At 38.6% G+C, this 18,538-nt stretch overlaps 1 long non-coding RNA gene and 1 pseudogene across 1 annotated transcript in view; one reads left to right on the forward strand and one right to left on the reverse strand.

Annotated features, from left to right (window-relative positions):
• LOC147030193 (uncharacterized) overlaps positions 1-18,538 on the reverse strand; it is a 143,861-nt gene that overhangs the window by 65,212 nt on the left and 60,111 nt on the right. The gene's annotated exons all lie outside the window — the stretch shown is intronic.
• Positions 538-7,163, forward strand: LOC147030194 (uncharacterized; annotated as a pseudogene).

Consider the following 18,538-nt stretch of genomic DNA (forward strand, 5'->3'; position numbering starts at 1 on the left):
GTGGACGGATTCGGACAAAACTTGGTGGACAGGTTGGACGTGTCGCAAGGACGAATCGGTTTGATTTTGGTGGAGATCCGAATCCTGATCTGTACACGAGAATTATTTAATTTTTAAAGTGATTCTTCACCTTTGAGAGATTGGGCTAAAAACGATATAGTACTGTATGGCATGATACCTCAAAAATGTATGGGGCCTGATATGTTCTCGTGGATCAGGCACTACGTGGTGGAGGAATGCGCTCTACCGTGTGCCCTTCTAGTCTTTGGTACATACAGGGTGATGAATGTTGTCTTAAAGTTTCATTGAAATCGTATGTGTATATTTAGAGAAGATTCAAGTATTTGTGGACAGGCGGACGGACCACGTGCCATCCCATAAGCTCCCCGAAACTCCGTTCCAGGTGAGCTAACAAGTAACACTTTGCAGCCAAAGGAAATTTGCAAATTGTGATACCCTCTGGAGTCACCACCAGGTGGCGCAACACGGTACACATTTGCAGATAATTTATACCCCCCCCCACGCCCCCCATGACGTAATAATCATAAAGCGTGATGGTGACGAGAGCAAACAATGTCGCCGCGTCGCTTTATTGGTTGACAATAGGCTTTATTGGCTAAAGGCTTAAGGGCAAGACCGCAAAACTCAATCGGTTCATCCTTGTTTGAGATGTCTTCGGGGACCTGGAAAGGTCTGCAATGGCTCGTGCTCATTATTTTTGCCCTCGTTTTCTGGGTCTTCAGCAACAGGTGAGCCGAGCTGTCAAAATGAGGGATGAGTGCGAGTTAATTTATTGTTGTTTTTTTTAATGAGGCTAATTAACTGGACTGATCGAGGTGCATTCATCAGTTTCATCGTTTGCGGGGGGGGGGGGGGGGGGGAAACCCTTTGTGTGTCATACAGGTGTGTCACACATGAATCGATTAATCGGTAAATATCTGTGTTATACAGGTGTGGCAATGAATCGATTAATCGGAAAATATAATCTTTAATGGGAGCAGAATGGGGGAATGAATGGGGTTATCGGTTTGGGTGTCATCAAGTAAGGGTGATCGTTGGTGTCAGATTTGTGTTCCATCAGCATTGTTGTGTCGCGACTGCGGCTTGTCAAGATGGCTTTGAGTTATCGACCCTGGGTTCGAATCCCGATCCAGCTATAAACTGCGGATATCCAGTGCTCTGGTCTTCTTGAACATCCCTTGACACCCACGCTGCTTGCCGTATCAGTTCAGGACGAACAGGACGATAAAAAAAGAAGAAGAAGCTGATGGAGCCCCGGCAGGAGGCGCTGCATTACGAAGTACGTTCTCTGGAAGGCTCGGACGTGGAAACCATTCAATGCGGTTCTTTGGTTCCGTGCTTTTCCGTTTGCTTTTAAAAAGACAGCTACCGCACTTTACTCATCTCGGATGTAGCTTATGGCTGCTGGTTGCATCATTGCTGGGAGCGTGACTGTGCCGTTGTTGTGATGCCTCCCCCTTATCGTAAAAAACGACGACTAAAAATAAACAAGTACATCAAGGTATTTGCTCTTAGATTGTTGCGCGAGCAGGGAGCACTGGATGTTGGTTTAAACTTTTACATGAAGACGATAAGCCGGCTGTCCAAGCTCGATGTAGGTTGTGGACGGTAAAACGATCCCACAGTGCTCGATCAGACAAGAGGACACGTCTGATTGACGTCACACTGTTCAGATTCTCTGCTTGGAGTCAGCTGTATAATTAAAAGGACAGGACTTGGAACAAGTTGGAGATATAGGATTTGCATAAGAAGCACGTGCTCACTGACCGACCGGCGGTGAGCAGCTAAATGACTGACCAGCGGCAAGGTGCTAAACAACCGACCGGTGAGGTGTTCAATGACCAACCAGTGGCGAGGTGCTCAATGACCGACTGGTGAGTTGCTCATTGACCTACCGGTTGCGAGGTGCTCAATGACCGACTGATGAGGTGCTGACTGACCTACCGGCGAGTTGCTTACCGAGTGACCGGCAGTGAGGTGCTCAATCATTGACTGGTGAGGTTCTCACTGACCAACCGGTGGCGAGGTGCTCAATGACCGACTGGAAGTGAGGCGTTCAATCACTGACTAGTGAAGTGCTCAATAACCGATCAGCAGCGAGGTGCTCAGAGACCGATCAGCGAGGTTCTCAATGACTGACTGGTGAGGTGCTCATTGACTGACCGACAAATGAGGTGCTCACTGACTGACCGGTAGTGAAGTGATCCATGAACAACTGGCGAGGTGCTCACTGACCGACCAGCGAGGTTCTCACTAACTGACCGGCAAGGTGCTCAATGACTGACCAGTGGCGAGGTGCTCACTGACCGACTGGCAAGGTTCTCACTGACCAAGCGGTGGCGAGGTGCTCACTGACTGACCGGTGAGTTTCTCAATTACCGACTGGCGAGGAAATGGCTCTGTACTTAATTATAACAAGATATTTATCACAAATACAAAAAACATCTGGGTAGAACAAAAGCAAAGGCCTTCATCCTCACCATTGAATGATCTCTCAATAACACAAATAAAATATAATAATAACCAATGCACAACATTCTGGATATCTGTTTTGACTTTTTAAAGCAGCTGTTGACATGTCCGGCATTCCTTAAATTCCTTGTGGATTTTTTATCTACAAAATCTCAGCTCATGGAAAAATGAGGCGACAGAGGGTAGCAGGCAAAGCAATGTCAGTGGGACAGTGGGACGACACATGAATGCAACCAGCAGATGAATGAACAAGAACGGGAAAGAAGAAAAGGAGGACACGTAGGAGCGTACAAGTAAAAGAAAAGGGTTACGTGAAGATATATAACATATCATGGGTAGAGTTGGGGAAGAGGGAAGGGGTGTGGAGGTGAGGGGAGGGCAGGGGTGGAAGGGAATCACCTGAGGTGGTTCGTCTTCGTTGGAATGCAGCACAACGCTGCGGGGTAGCATCATTGGCTGAGGGAGCAGATGTGCTGCTGATGTTATGCCCTCTGCTGGTTCGGGCAGGGATTTAGAATCTGGCCATGGTACCAGCGATAGCTTGCCTCCTCTTAGCTTGCCTAAGGACACAGTGGTGTCTTTTACGTCAACCAATGAATGCTGGCAGAAGGGAATCCTGTTTAACGTCCATTTGAGGGAGCGCATAACACATTGATGAATCTCCCTGCCTGTGAAACACCAGAATGACAGTTTATAGCTGGGTCGGGATTCAAACCCAGGCTCGACAGCTTAGAGGCGAGTGCGCGTACCTCCAGGCCACCCTGTCAGTCACCTGAGGTGGTGGCGATGCACTGGAGGGAAGAGTGGGATTGAATAAACTGAGCAAGGCAGTTCCATATGCAGAAAGGAAGAGAAACAAAGGAATGGATGTGAGAAGCAAGCATGATTTTGGAAGTTTCACAAGGAGGGAGTTACTGGAAGAACGCATGCATCATCCTCATCCTACTATATTAAACAAGGCAATTGTGTGCGTGCGTGTGTGCGTGCGTGTGTATGTGCATCTGAAAATCATAGCAAACTAGAAGGGCACACAGTCGAGCGCATACCTCCATCACGTAATGCCTGATCCAGGAAAAAATATCGGGTCCAATACATTTTTGAAACATCATGCTACGGTACGATATCATTTTTCGCTCTATTGTTCAATGGTGAAGAATCATTTTAAGAATTGAATAATTCTCGGATCCGGATACAGACTTTCACCAAAATCGAATCAATTCGTCCGCGTCACACACCAAATCTGTCCACCAAGTTTCGTCTGAATCCGTCCACAACTGTTTGAGATATCGTGCTATATATCGGTTTAGCACTATCTCTCAATGATGAAGAATCACTTAAAAATTCTCGGATCTGAATCTTCACTAAAATATAATCAATTCATCCTTGTCACACACCCAAACTGCCCACCCAATTTCATCAGAATCCATCCACAACTATTTGAGATTTCTGGCAAACAAACAAACAAACACAAAAAAATCACTCATAGAGTGACAAGTTCGCAAAACAGAAAGGCACTTGGTGGAGCACATATCTCCACTAAGATGAATAGTTTACATTTTGTATCCCACTGATAGGTCGGATCTGAATCCCGACCTGAACTAAAATCTAATCGGCTTGTTTTTCTCACCTAACCAACTCAAACACCTAGTTTTGTCATAATTTGACCCCAACTTTTGAGATCTCATGCTATACATCGTTTGTAGCCCCATCTCTCAATGGTGAATAATCACTTAAAATATTCTCATATCCGGATCAGGATCTTCCCCCAAAATCGAATCAATTCGTCCTTGTCACACACCCAACATGTCCACCAAGTTTCCTCCCAATCTGTCCGCAAGTTTTTGAGATATCATGCAATATAGTTTTTATCCCCATCTTTCAATGGTGAAGAATCAGTTAAAAATTTAATAATTTTCGTAGCTGGATCCAGATCCGGATCGTCACCAAAATGGAATCGATTCATCCTTGTCACATACCCAACCGGTCCACCAAGTTTCATCCGAATCCAAACATAACTTTTTGACATATCCCACTCACAAACAGAGACGGGGGTGAAAACAACTTCCATCCACATGCGGTGCTGTACTGAACCGAAGGTGGATGAAAATAATCAACAACAAAAAAAAAACATCCACCTTCAGTGGTGGAGGTAATAAAGCTTTTTTTAAAATACTATTTACAAAGTACAGTTACTCAACAACAAAGCAAAGCGACCGGACATATAAAGCCATTCCTTTCAGTAACCTGTGGTCATACAAAGCTAATAAATGAAGGCGGAAAAAGTGTGCACATCACTTGTTACACGATCTGAATACCAACATGATGAAGGTATAAAGTATCCAGATTTGTATCAGTTCGTTGTAGATGTGAGAACTTAAAGCACGAATCTGAATGCTGTCAGTTGTGTCACAAAAAATAATTATCTTTAAGTTATGATTTTAAAGTTTATTTTGCCGAACATTTTATATTGCTCACTGGCTCTAACCTGTAACATTTGTTGTCTTGTTTTCTTTCGATATAACAGGTGATGAGTTAAGAAATCTACAGATCCGTGAGCAAATGTTTTCAAATGCCCCGAGCAAGACGACATTTGGAACAGCACCAAAAGCTTCTCTCAGGCCAATGCCAAATGTCCCGAACAAGGTTCCAATTACAAATGTACAAATGCCTTCTGCGAGGATTGGGCCAACAGTATCAACGGTTATGCAAAGTGGACCTGAATCTAAATCTCCCACAACAATGAGACAAAAATTCAACACAAATTTCCAATTTCTACAACTCCTAAAGCTCCTGCATGGAGAGGCGCACACATTGCATCAAATATGCTGAGTGCAAGTACACCTAAATCTTCAACAAGAAGAGGATCGAATGTCATAAAGGCCTTGAGGTCTTAAAGCTCCTTCAAGGGTAGGCCAAAAGTTCCCCTCCACATTCCCAAACAGTGCACCAAATGCTCGAACAAACACAGGTCCGAAAATCAGTGCAAGGCCTTAAGTTACACCACCACCAAAAGCTGCTACAAAAGTAGGACCAAAAATCAGCACAAGCCCTCAAGTTAAATCACCAAAAGCCACTACAAAATTAGGACCAAACATCAATACAAGGTTACCGCTTCCTATGGCTCCCAAAGCTACTTCAATGGTGGGATAAAAAATAACCTCAAAGCTTCCAATTAAAGCAGAAAACTTTGCAGGAAGCACAAAACCAGGAATTAACACAAAGGTTTCAATTGCATCTGCACTCAAAATTTCTCCAACAACAGAAACAAAAATTGCTGCAAAGATTCCAAATGTTGAAACATCCATAGCTACAAGGAAGAGACCAAAAATAAATTCAAAGACTTTGACTAAAACAGCACGTCAAGCTTCTATGCAGGAAACACAAAACTTCGGAAAATCTCAAACAAAGATGTTGCATGCAAGGAGAAAAAACTTCCAATACTTCCACTGTCCATTCTAATAGTGGCATCTCCACGATCAAGTAAACCACAAATTAATATTGGCTCAATTCAAAAAGTAATAAGCACAAGGACAACAAAAACAACTGTACAATCACCATTGCTGAGCAATGTTCCACAGTTGAGTCAATTTGAGTACATTATTACACCAACAACTCCACCCGAATCGTTAAATCGTCGGCCTTTTTTGGAAAATGGGGAACTAGCAATGAGTTCAACAGCAGCTTCAGAAGGAATAACTCAAGGAGAGATCACTGGAAAGATTCCATTGAGTGTTAGTTTGAGCAATGTAGAAGATGAATCATCAAGCAGATATCTGTTGTCTAAAATCAGCAACAACCATATGAAACACAGCAAGGCAATAAACAATAAAATTAATCCTCATACCAGCCACATAAATATCATTGAGCAGCACAATGTCAACGGTAGCAGCATCATAAAGATAATCACCGATCAATGTGGAACTGTTGTGTCCAGGACGACAGAGGAATTCCTGACCTGCCTGGAAAAAAACCCGAAAATTAAGGATGTGCAAGACATGAAGGATGTTGCATTAAAATGCAGAAGTTCAGGAAGTCTCTATTCAGTAAACCAAAGGCAACCCCTCAACCTCAACCAACATTGAACACAATAATTGGAACATTTTGCAGCAGGAAGGGGAACTAGCAGCGAGTTCAGCTGAAGAGGTATAAAAGGTCCATTCCAGGTGATTATCAGGGTAAAAAATTATTTTTTTAGATTACTCCACTCTCGAGATATCAGAACATTTCCCTCAATTTTTTTTGATATATAATCACTTAATTTGGTTATGAATGTTCATGAATCTCTGAATAAATTTAAACTAAAAGATTATGGAGCTATTGTCGCAAGTCCTGGGTATCACATGGAACTCAAAGCCCGGTTAAACTTCTCGTCGATCTTGTGTTATTGCTCGTGGTTGTAACAACCTTTCACCATGTCTTCCCTTACAAATTAACCTCACTCTTCAGTGGTCTGCATGGGGGCAGGTTTTTATAAACTTCAGAAATTCTCCATTCTTCTTTATTATCAGCATTCCTTTTTCTTCTGTCGTCGGAGTTTCCACTCTTTAGTTTGTTAATTGGTGATGGTCTTTGTCTCTATCTCTCTCATAAGCTTAATATTCTCCCTCCTCCTTTCTCTTCATAAAATATAATTGATGAAGCCTTCCCATCTCACAATATGCCCAATCCATTTCTCTTAACTTTTCCTGATAATTTTCAACAGTGTTCTGTCTCCATCCAACATCTCCAATACCCTTTTATCACTCCTTTTATTACTAGTTATATTCAGCTCAATTGCTGCATACTTCACCATAAGCACATCTAAAACCTTCCAAATGTCTGATACCTTCCTTTCTTGTGTTATTGCTCGTGGTTGTAATTCACAAATGTGTTTCTTTCTTAATGTTCACGTCTCTCTTGCAGATAACACCACACTCCACTTAAAAGTATTCACAAATGTTTTCTTGACTATCCCGACTTATCTATCTTGTTTGTGCTTCTTATTAACCTCTGCCATCGAAGATGGACGGAGGTTACTGTTTTCACCCCTGTCTGTTTGTTACTTACGAAATCTAAAGATTTCGTAAGTATATTGATGACTTCCGTTTCTGTTTTTTGTTTGTGTGTTTGTTTGTAGGCACGATAACTCGAGAACGGAAGAAGCTACCAATGTCAAATTACACCAGGTGATTCAGGAGGGTGATAGCTAGTGCTGATTAGATTTTGGTCAAAATCGGTCAAAGGTCAAGGTCACAGTGAGGTCAAACATCCCAAAAAAGTTATAACTCGAGAACGGAAGAAGCTACCAATGTCAAATTAGACCACGTGATTCAGGAGGGTGATTGCTAGCGCTGATTAGATTTTGGTCAAAATCGGTCAAAGGTCAAGGTCACAGTGAGGTCAAACATTCGATTTATGATAGTTGGTACAGAATCATCGTAGAAACTTCTGGTTTGCGTCACTACCTTCTCCAGAGACAGCTTTTATTAGACAAGGTCAGAGGTCAAGTTGACGATTTCGTAAGTACCAGTCTATGACTGCTTGTTTGTTTGTTTGTGTGTTTGTTTGTGTGTTTGTTACTTATGAAATCGAATGATTTCGTAAGTATATTGATGCCTTCCGTTTGTTTGTTTGTTTGTTTGTTTGTTTGTTTGTTAGTTTGTAGGCACGATAACTCGAGAACGGAAGAAGCTACCAATGTCAAATTACACCACGTGATTTAGGAGGGTGATGGCTCGTGCCGATTAGATTTTGGTCAAAATCGGTCAAAGGTCAAGGTCACAGCAAGGTCAAATATTCGATTTTTGATGGTTTGGTACAGATAACTCGAGAACGGAAGAAGCTACCAATGTCAAATTACACCACGTGATTCAGGAGGGTGATGGCTCGTGCCGATTAGATTTTGGTCAAAATCGGTCAAAGGTCAAGGTCACAGCAAGGTCAAATATTCGATTTTTGATGGTTTGGTACAGATAACTCGAGAACGGAAGAAGCTACCAATGTCAAATTACACCACGTGATTCAGGAGAGTGGTGGCTAGTGTTGATTAGATTTTGGTCAAAATCGGTCAAAGGTCAAGGTCACAGTGAGGTCACACATCCAAAACATTCGATTTTTGATGGTTTGGTACAGAATCATCTTAGAAACTTCCGGTTTGCGTCGCTACCTTCTCTAGAGACAGCTTTTATTAGACAAGGTCAGTGGTCAAGTTGACGATTTCATAAGTACCAGTCTATGACTGCTTGTTTGTTTGTTTGTCGGCACGATGACTCGAGAACGGAAGAAGCTACCAATGTCAAATTACACCACGTGATTCAGGAGGGTGATGGCTAGCGCTGATTAGATTTTGGTCAAAATCGGTCAAAGGTCAAGGTCACAGTGAGGTCAAACATAATTCCGTAAATTAATGTGGAGAAATGGAGTATTTTTGCTTCGCTCGACGTTACGAGTTCATTTTAACTTCGAAGAATTTAGTTTTCCGTTTTTGCGATCACTTAGGACGCTTAAAACTCGGTTGTCGAAATTCTGGTAAAAATCGGATGTTTTGGAGACGTTTTAAGACTGTATAAAAAAAATATTTCACTCGCGCGTCACGGGTCATCACGTGATGCAGTGCGCTCGAGCAGACGCATCGTTGACTCACGTATGGTTTTGCGTGTGCGCGCTGATGGTGTTTTCGATAAAGATGGTGTTTAAAAGTCATTTTTTATCCCAATAAAGGTTATCGTCGCATGCCTGACTCGCTAAGTCGTCGGATTATGTAAAGATTGTTGGTGGATGGCCGAATATTACGGTTTTGTGACTTTGATAAAATAATATTGAATAATTGCGTGGAGAAATGGAGATTTTTGCTTCGCTCGACGTTACGAGTTCGTTTTAACTGCAATTTTAATTTTGTCTTCGTTTTTTGCGATCGCTTAGGACGCTTAAAACTTGGTTGTCGAAATTCTGATAAAAATCGGATGTTTTGGAGACGTTTTAAGATTTTATAAAAAATATTTCACTCACGCGTCACGGGTCGTCACGTGGTGCAGTGCACTTGAGCAGAGGCGGCGTTGATCACGTAAAGGTTTTGCGTGTGCGCGCTGACGGTGTTTTCGATAAAGATGGTGTTTAAAAGTCATTTTTTTATCCAAATAAAGGTTATCGTCGCATGCCTGACTCGCTGAGCCGTCGGATTATATAAAGATTGTTGGTGGATGGCCGAATATTACGGTTTTGTGACTTTGATAAAATAATATTGAATAATTGCGTGGAGAAATGGAGATTTTTGCTTCGCTCGACGTTACGAGTTTGTTTTGACTTCAATTTTAATTTTGGCTTCGGTTTTTGCGATCGCTTAGGACGCTTAAAACTCGGTTGTCGAAATTCTGGTATTAATCGGATGTTTTGGAGACGTTTTAAGATTGTATAAAAAATATTTCACTCGCGCATCACGGGTCGTCACGTGGTGCAGTGCACTTGAGCAGAGGCGGCGTTGATCACGTAAAGGTTTTGCGTGTGCGCGCTGACGGTGTTTTCGATAAAGATGGTGTTTAAAAGTCATTTTTTATCCCAATAAAGGTTATCGTCGCATGCCTGACTCGCTAAGCCGTCGGATTATGTAAAGATTGTTGGTGGATGGCCGAATATTACGGTTTTGTGACTTTGAAAAAATAATATAAAATAATTGCGTGGAGAAATGGAGATTTTTGCTTCGGTCGACGTTACGATTTTTGATGGTTTGGTACAGAATCATCGTAGAAACTTCTGGTTTGCGTCGCGACCTTCTCTCGAGACATCTTTTATTAGACAAGGTCAGAGGTCAAGTTGACGATTTCGTAAGTACCAGTCTATGACTGCTTGTTTGTTTGTTTGTTTGTGAACAGTATTACGGAAAAACTCCTTGGCGGATTTCGACGAAACTTGGTGGGGGGATTAGGTATGGTCCAAGGATCATGTCATTAGATTTTGGACTTGGTCAAAAGTCCAATATGGCTGCTATGGTGGCGATTTTGAAAAAATATTTGATTTTTGTTTTTGCATTTCTACATGTTTTAAGTGATTTCCAACCCCCCCCACCCCAAAAAAAATTGTTAGAGAAAAAAAAACAGAAAATTTTGCAACTTTTTTTTTCAAGAAAATTTCGATTTTTTTTTTTAATTTCTACATGTTATAAGTGATTTCCAACAAAAAACATGCCAAAATTATAATTGCGGCTGATTTTGGAACTTCAGGTGGATATACCCACATAAAATCAATTCCTGTCTCAAGGAATCTAGTTATGACGAATGAATTGAGTATGTAAAAGTTAAAAGTAAAAGGGAAAGTTGCAAACTATAACTCTGTGAGCACTGTTGACATCAAATTGAATGAATAGGATATCAGGTTCACTTGAGTTATCTTGCAGTATTGGCGGCGGAGGTTTTGCACTCTACTAAGTGCTCCCCCTCTTGTTTGTGCTTCTTCGGAATGGAATAAACTTCGTTACACAACTTTTTTTTGGACATGGCAAAATCAATCCAAAATGTATGTAAACCATGTGACCTGTGACCAAAAAATGAATCCAAAAAGTATGTAAACCAGGTGACCTATGATGTCATAGGTGTGAACGTTTTGTTCCTCATGGATAGGGGGTTCAGAGCTGTAATGTTCCGCCTCGATATGTTCAGCCGTTTCAGAGAAGAAGATTTTTGAAGGATGTTTTTTTTTTTAAACAATATGGCTGCCAAAACATGTGACCGATGATGTCAAGAAATGTTTTCTGTGGGCCAATTTATCCCTCGATGGCCCACTAAATTTTTCATACTGATCAGAATTAGCGTTCTACGTATGCAATTATGACATCATTAAAAACAATCACACTTATTCCCCATGAGGAGTACTTGCCATGCGCCAAGTTTCAATTTTTTCCTTCGTGCAGTTTCAGAGATACAGAGGTCCAAAGGTTTTCCTTTTCTCCAACATGGCTGCCACACCACATGACCTATGATGTCACAATTATCATTAAAACATTCTGCATGACTAGTCACTCCTCTCGTGAAAATTTTGTGTCAATCCAACAAGCGGTTGCAGAGAAAGACACTCACGTTCTGTGTGGACAAGTAAACAAACACACAAACAGACAGACGGACCCCTCTCCTCTGGTGAGGGTCTTGAAAATAATTAATCGTAAAAATAAGTATTGATACCATCATTGTAATTATAAAATATTTTCATTAAGCAAGTAAACTGAAAAAATAACCAAGGGAAACATTTTCTGGAAAACATTAAAAGTTTCCCCCTGTTGAAAGTCGCCCCACTCGACGGAATGTACAATTATAATTTAACCACATAAGAAAAAGTATTTGGCATATGCAGTGAATTAAAGGAATGAAATGGACAAAAAAAAAAAAAACTAAATTAAAATGAAAAGACAAATGGAGTAATTTTAGAAATGACCTGCAAGAATATCTGCAACGGAAGAGATGACAGTTCTACAGCCTCATCAAGTTATACAGAAAGCCAGATAATCAGACAGATCAGAACATTAAAGATACTGTCAAGACCCAGCCACATATATATATATATATATATATATATATATATATATATATATATATATATATATGTATGTATATATATATATATATATATATATATATATATATATATATATATATATATATATATATTGGGTAGTCAATCTAGTCTACCCTTATTATCAGTATTTCCGTCGATATGTTTGTCTGTCTGTCTGTCTGTTCGGTCCAGTGCTCCGTTAATACAATGGCGATTTCGATGAAATTGGTTGGTGGGTTCATACCATGACATAGTTGTGTGCAAATGAGAACTGTTGTATGGACCCATCCATTGCCTAGCAAAGGACCTTTGAAATTTTCAAAAAAATCTCAAAAATTAATTTTTTCGAAAATCAAAAATCCGGCCACGAGCGACTGTGGGCAGTACATTCAGCCATATTGTCAAAAATTTCCAGCCGGATCCTATGAAAACTGTCGGAGAAGATAAACTTTGAATGAACCCTGGTCGAAAATAATAAAAAAACGAAGTTCGTTATATCTCAGGGACTGAGTCAGATATACATGAAACTGGTATGGGAGGTTCATGGTATGTCCTAGTTATGTGTGAGAAAGAACCGTTGCTATGGACGCTTTTGTTGGCTCGTAACGGCTGAAAAACGACTAAATTCGACTTGATCGACTACCCATGTCCGCCTACCGGCTTGTGTGTATATATATATATATATATATATATATATATATATATATATATATATATATATATATATATATATATATATATATATATATATATATATATATATATATATATATATATATATATATATATATATATATATATATATATATATATATATATATATATATATATATATATATATATATATATATATATATATATATATATATATATATATATATATATATATATATATATATATATATATATATATATATATATATATATATATATACATATACATATATATATATATATATATATATATATATATATATATATATATATATATATATATATATATATATATATATATATATATATACATATATATATATATATATATATATATATATATATATATATATATATATATATATATATATATATATATATATATATATATATATATATATATATATATATATATATATATATATATATACATATATATATATATATATATATATATACATATATATATATATATATATATATATATATATATATATATATATATATATATATACATATACACATATATATATATATATATATATATATATACATATATATATATATATATATATATATATATACATATACACATATTATATATATATATATATATATATATATATATATATATATATACACATATATATATATATATATATATATATATATATATATATATATATATATATATATATATATACATATATATATATATATATACACATATATATATATACATATATATATATATATATACACATATATATATATATATATATATATATACATATATATATATATATATATATATATATATATATATATATATATATATATATATATATATATATATATATATATATATATATATATATATATATACATACACTTGAGATGTCTTCACAACTTGATTGGAGTCCACCTGTGGCCAATTCAATTGATTGGACATGATTGAGAAAGAAACACACATTTCTATATAAGGTCCCACAGTTGACATTGCATGTAAGAGGAGAAACTCCACTATGAAGTCCAAGGAACTGTCTGTAGAACTCCAAGATAGAATTGTGAGGAGGCATAGACATGGTGTAGGGTATAAAACAGTTTCTAGAGTGTTGAAAGTCCCAGAGAGCACAGTGAGCTCCATCATTAGACTCTTCCTAGAGCTGGCCGTCTGACCAAACTGAGCAACCAGGCAAGAAGGACCTTGGTCATGGAGGTGACCAAGAACCCAATGTCCACTGTGACAGAACGACAGAGTTCCTTGACTGAGATGGGAGAACCTGCCGGAAGGATAACAGTCTCTGCAGCACTTCACAAATCTCGGCTTTGTGGGAGTGTGGCCAGATGGAAGCCACTCCTGAGAAAAAGGCACATGACAGCATGCTTGGAGTTTGCAAAAAGGCACGTGAAAGGCTTGGAGTTTGCAAACAGACTGAACGCATGAGGCAAAAGATTATGTGGTCTCATGAGATGAAAATTGAAATATTTGGCCTGAATGCAAAGCGCAATGTCTGGCGGAAACTGAGCACAGCTCATCACCCATCTAACACCATCCTTAACGTGAATCATGGTGGTGACAGCATCATGTTATGGGGATGCTTTTCAACCAGGGAAACTTGCAATGATAAAGGGAACAATAAATGGAGGCAAATACAGGCAAATCTTTGAGGAGAAGAGTGCAAAAGACCTCAGACTGTGGCAAAGATTTACATTCCGACAGGACAATGACCCCAAGCATACAGCCAAAGCAACACTGGAATGGCTTCTGAACAAGAATGTAAAAGTCCTTGAGTGGCTCAGCAAAAGCCCAGATTTGAATCCCACTGTGAATCTGTGGAAAGATTGGTGAAGATTGCTGTTCATCGACACTCTCCATCCAACTTGACAAAGCTTGAGCAAATCTGCAACAAAGAATGGGAGAAAATCCCCAAATCCAGATGTGCAAATCTGATGCAGACATCCCCAAGAAGACTTGAAGCTGTAATCGCTGCCAAAGACACTTCTGCAAAGTATTGACTCGGGGATGAATACTTATTGATGCAAGACATTTCTGCATTTCAATTTTTAATGAATTCGTACAAATTTCTAAAAACATGCTTTCACTTTGTCGTTATGGGGAATTTTGTGAATATCAGTGACAAAAAAATTGAAATTTCATCCATTTTAAATTCAGGCTGTAACACAACAAAATATGACAAAACTCAAGGGATGTGAATACTTCCTGAAGGCACTGTACATGTATCTGCATGATTACGATTCATAATCGGAATCACAGATTTTGGCGTCCTCATCCCCTAATGACTCGGGCAACGATGCTGTGTTTTCACAACCAATGCATGAACACATGTTCGTTCAAAGAAGTTTGCTCAAAAAACAACTGCACCTTTCTTGAGTAGCAGTACATTGAGTTTACTTACATGCACAATGGGCGAGCTCGATAACATTCGTTGGTGCAGGGGGAAGTGCCATCCAGTCTATAACAAGCAAGCCATCATCAAGTTTCCAGCTATGGTTTTTGTGGGGATGCAACTTCTGGCTCCTTTTCAAGACATCTTTTGTAAATGGCAGCCTAGTAATTGGTGCATTGTATGTGTTTATGAAGAAAATTCTTATTTGGTGGCAAGCAATTATCTGGACAACTTCCGGTCTTGAACCGTGTGTACCTTTCTTCATTCACATCTCTGCATTCATTCTGCCCATATAATTCATAGGTGTATGCCTCAAGATCTTCACATAGGGATTGTGTAACAGTGAAAGTTGTCCCTAAATTCTGAAAGCATGCTCTATGCTGGAGATCAGAACTTTCACGAGCTTCACGTTCCCCATTCCATTGACAACACTCACTGAATTACATCCCAAGAAGCAGTGAAACCCAATGAGAGCGGCGCATATATCTTTCCCAAAGTGATCAAAGATATGACAGACATTGATAGTGCGAGTGTTGTTTCCGCTTCCTGTATGAAAGTAGTGTTTAACATCAATGTCTTTGCAAAATGCCAAGCATAGCACAAAGACGTCAGTGTCAAGACTGTTAATGATGACATGTCAACTGGAATCAGCTACATGTGTGCTGTGAAGTAGTAATATTGTGTCTGCTTCCTTGTGGTTGGAGAACAGTGCTGGGATTGGTACCACCTCCGAATCTGCTCTGCTGTCATTCTGTAAAATGGCAGGACGCTTGCTTCCATGTCCCACAAAGATTGTGATGTCATCAATCAGCTCTTTTCCAGACTTATACCATCTTTCATAGAGGAACATGACAAGATTTTCCTTGTTCTCACCCCAAGACAAATATATTTTCCATTGCTTCAGAATCTTCTGGCAAGGGGAAAAGATTTTGGGTGATAAGCACTCTTCCGACTAATCTGCATATTCTTTTACCACTATTCATGCTATTGGCCCGGCCTTTATTGATCAAGAACAAAGTGAAAATGTAACATGACACATTGTAACTGTAATTTACACACAATGTTAATTATATGCTTTAAGCATTGTGATGTAACTTTACAGGAACCTCTTTAACTCTGTCACATTTGTACTTGATACTCGTGTTTGTCTGTCTGTCTTGTATCCTAGCTGTAGTAATGAAACCCCCGAATATATCCACGACAGCATCAAAGCGCGAAGATATGTTGTTAGTCATATTCGTTGTAAGAGTGGGTGTGATAAGCTGTGAGTAATCATACAGCACCCCACAGATATTAACACTTGGGACGATGACTCACTTCAGTATCATTGGCAAATTGAAAATATTGATCAGTGAAGGGGCTAAAAAAACACAACATAGTTTGGGGAATAACACTGGACTTACAATACCATATAATTTTTACTTTTTTCCTTCATATCGCATAGGGCCTGTCACAGCTAAGTGGGAGCCACTTCGTTCCAAAACTGACCAAAAATTATCAAAAATGAACTTCATTAAATTATCAAATAATTAACTATTCCATAAACTGGAGCATATATGGAACACAAGGCAAAAAATAGTTTATCAATTCAGACAAACACAAATCAGGAAAGGAACCAGACTGATAAACATTTAAATATCATGGACACTTACTATGACAATCCGTTCCACTTCTTAGGCCAGGATGTCGCGACATGATAGTCTCAAATTTTGGCAAATTTTCATATTTCTCGATGGACATGAATAAAAAATTAAATTTTCTTCCCTCCAAGTGGTTGTCAGATAAATATTTGAGCATTATTGCTAATAGACTTGTGAAGTCAGTCTGATTCATCTATTTTAATGTCCAAATAATTAAAACATTCACTCACCTCAATATTTCAGCAATAATTCCAGAATTCCATAATCGTCGCGTAATGGCGGACAAGAAAAAAAATCTCCCTTTAACTGTTGAGGGAGATTGAGGCAAACCTGTATTTTTCCTGCAAATTGGTCATGACAGAAATGTATCATTTGGGTTAAGAGATTTCAAATTCAATGATTCAGGTAAAATTGTATTGTGTATAATGTTGATTGTCGCGTAATGGCGGACAAATTTGAAATTTTGAAACGCGTGGTCAGTGAGCGGTATTTAATCAAAATATGTCTATAATGTTTGTAAAATTAGATAATATGATTATTGTTGGTAAAATGAGCCTCATCTCAGCCACTTTCAGCACACTTCACAGAATAGCACAGGCACTTTTATTTTTTCATCCCTGAATAGGCATTCAAAGTGAAACTAGGATAAATTTCACTCCATCACATGCCACTCAGCCAATTTTTGATCGATTTCCAAACTGTAACATGTTCTGGAAAGGAAAGTTCACTCTTTCTGTTGAAATAAACTTTTCAAAACCAAGTTCCAATGACGAATATCAGATAAATGAAACAACATCTGAAAATCTAAAAATGAAACTAGAAATATGACTGCTTTTCAGCTGATAGCATTTAACGTACATGAGTCTTAGGATCCTGACATCTGACGGTCATTAAAGTATACATTTTTTAAATAGATTTTTTTTATAGATTTATAACAAACTGTGAGGGTTTCAAGAAGGCTAGTTCACTCATATTTGTGTCTATTTACTGTTATTTAAATACAAGCATTGGAACAAGGTGGCTCCCACTTAGCTGCGACAGGCCATAAACACGTTGAGAAGTCTGAATATGACTCTTTCTCAATGTTGTACTTATTGGTGAATCACTGGTGGCATTGCCGATGGTAACCCATCCCATCTGGTACATTATCTGATCGAAGGCGAAGCATTTTATTCCATTTTTGGTGATGTTGGATTCTGGCATATTAGTGTTTTTCCACTGATGCATGCAGTTTATGATTTATTTTTTTTCCAATTGGCTTCTGAAAAACAAGTTATTTACTCTTTGGTTCCTGCAACAACGTGCATGCAGCACTTCATTGCTTTGGTGGAGTGGAGCACTGCTTATCATACCGGCTTGCACAGAGGCTGTGATTGGTTGATTATAAGTGGGAGTCAAATAAGGAAGTTATGATTAGCTGGTTGTCTCATAATGACATAATTTGGAGTTTTTGTTCGTGTTTTTTAACCTTACTTTTAACAGACGCAATTAGCCAATATAACTTGTGACCGACGACAACTCAAATCACTCCAAGACTAAGTGATCTTATAAATGGTGTATTAAGCAGGGAAAAAGCGGGAATATAGAGAAGCAATGCAATGATTTACAATCTATAATAATAAATGTCAGTATGTGTCAATCAGTCAGTCAGTCAATGTGTGTGTCTCCTCCATAACACCAAAGCCTTGAAACCTAGTAGCCTGAAACTTTGCAGGTATACTAAGGGACTCCAAGGTAGTTGCATGAATGGAAATTTGGTGT

The sequence above is a fragment of the Eptatretus burgeri genome, chromosome 3, assembly GCF_056783735.1.
Source record: "Eptatretus burgeri isolate ZD-2024b chromosome 3, Ebu_testis_v1, whole genome shotgun sequence".
Taxonomy (NCBI): Eukaryota; Metazoa; Chordata; class Myxini; order Myxiniformes; family Myxinidae; genus Eptatretus; species Eptatretus burgeri.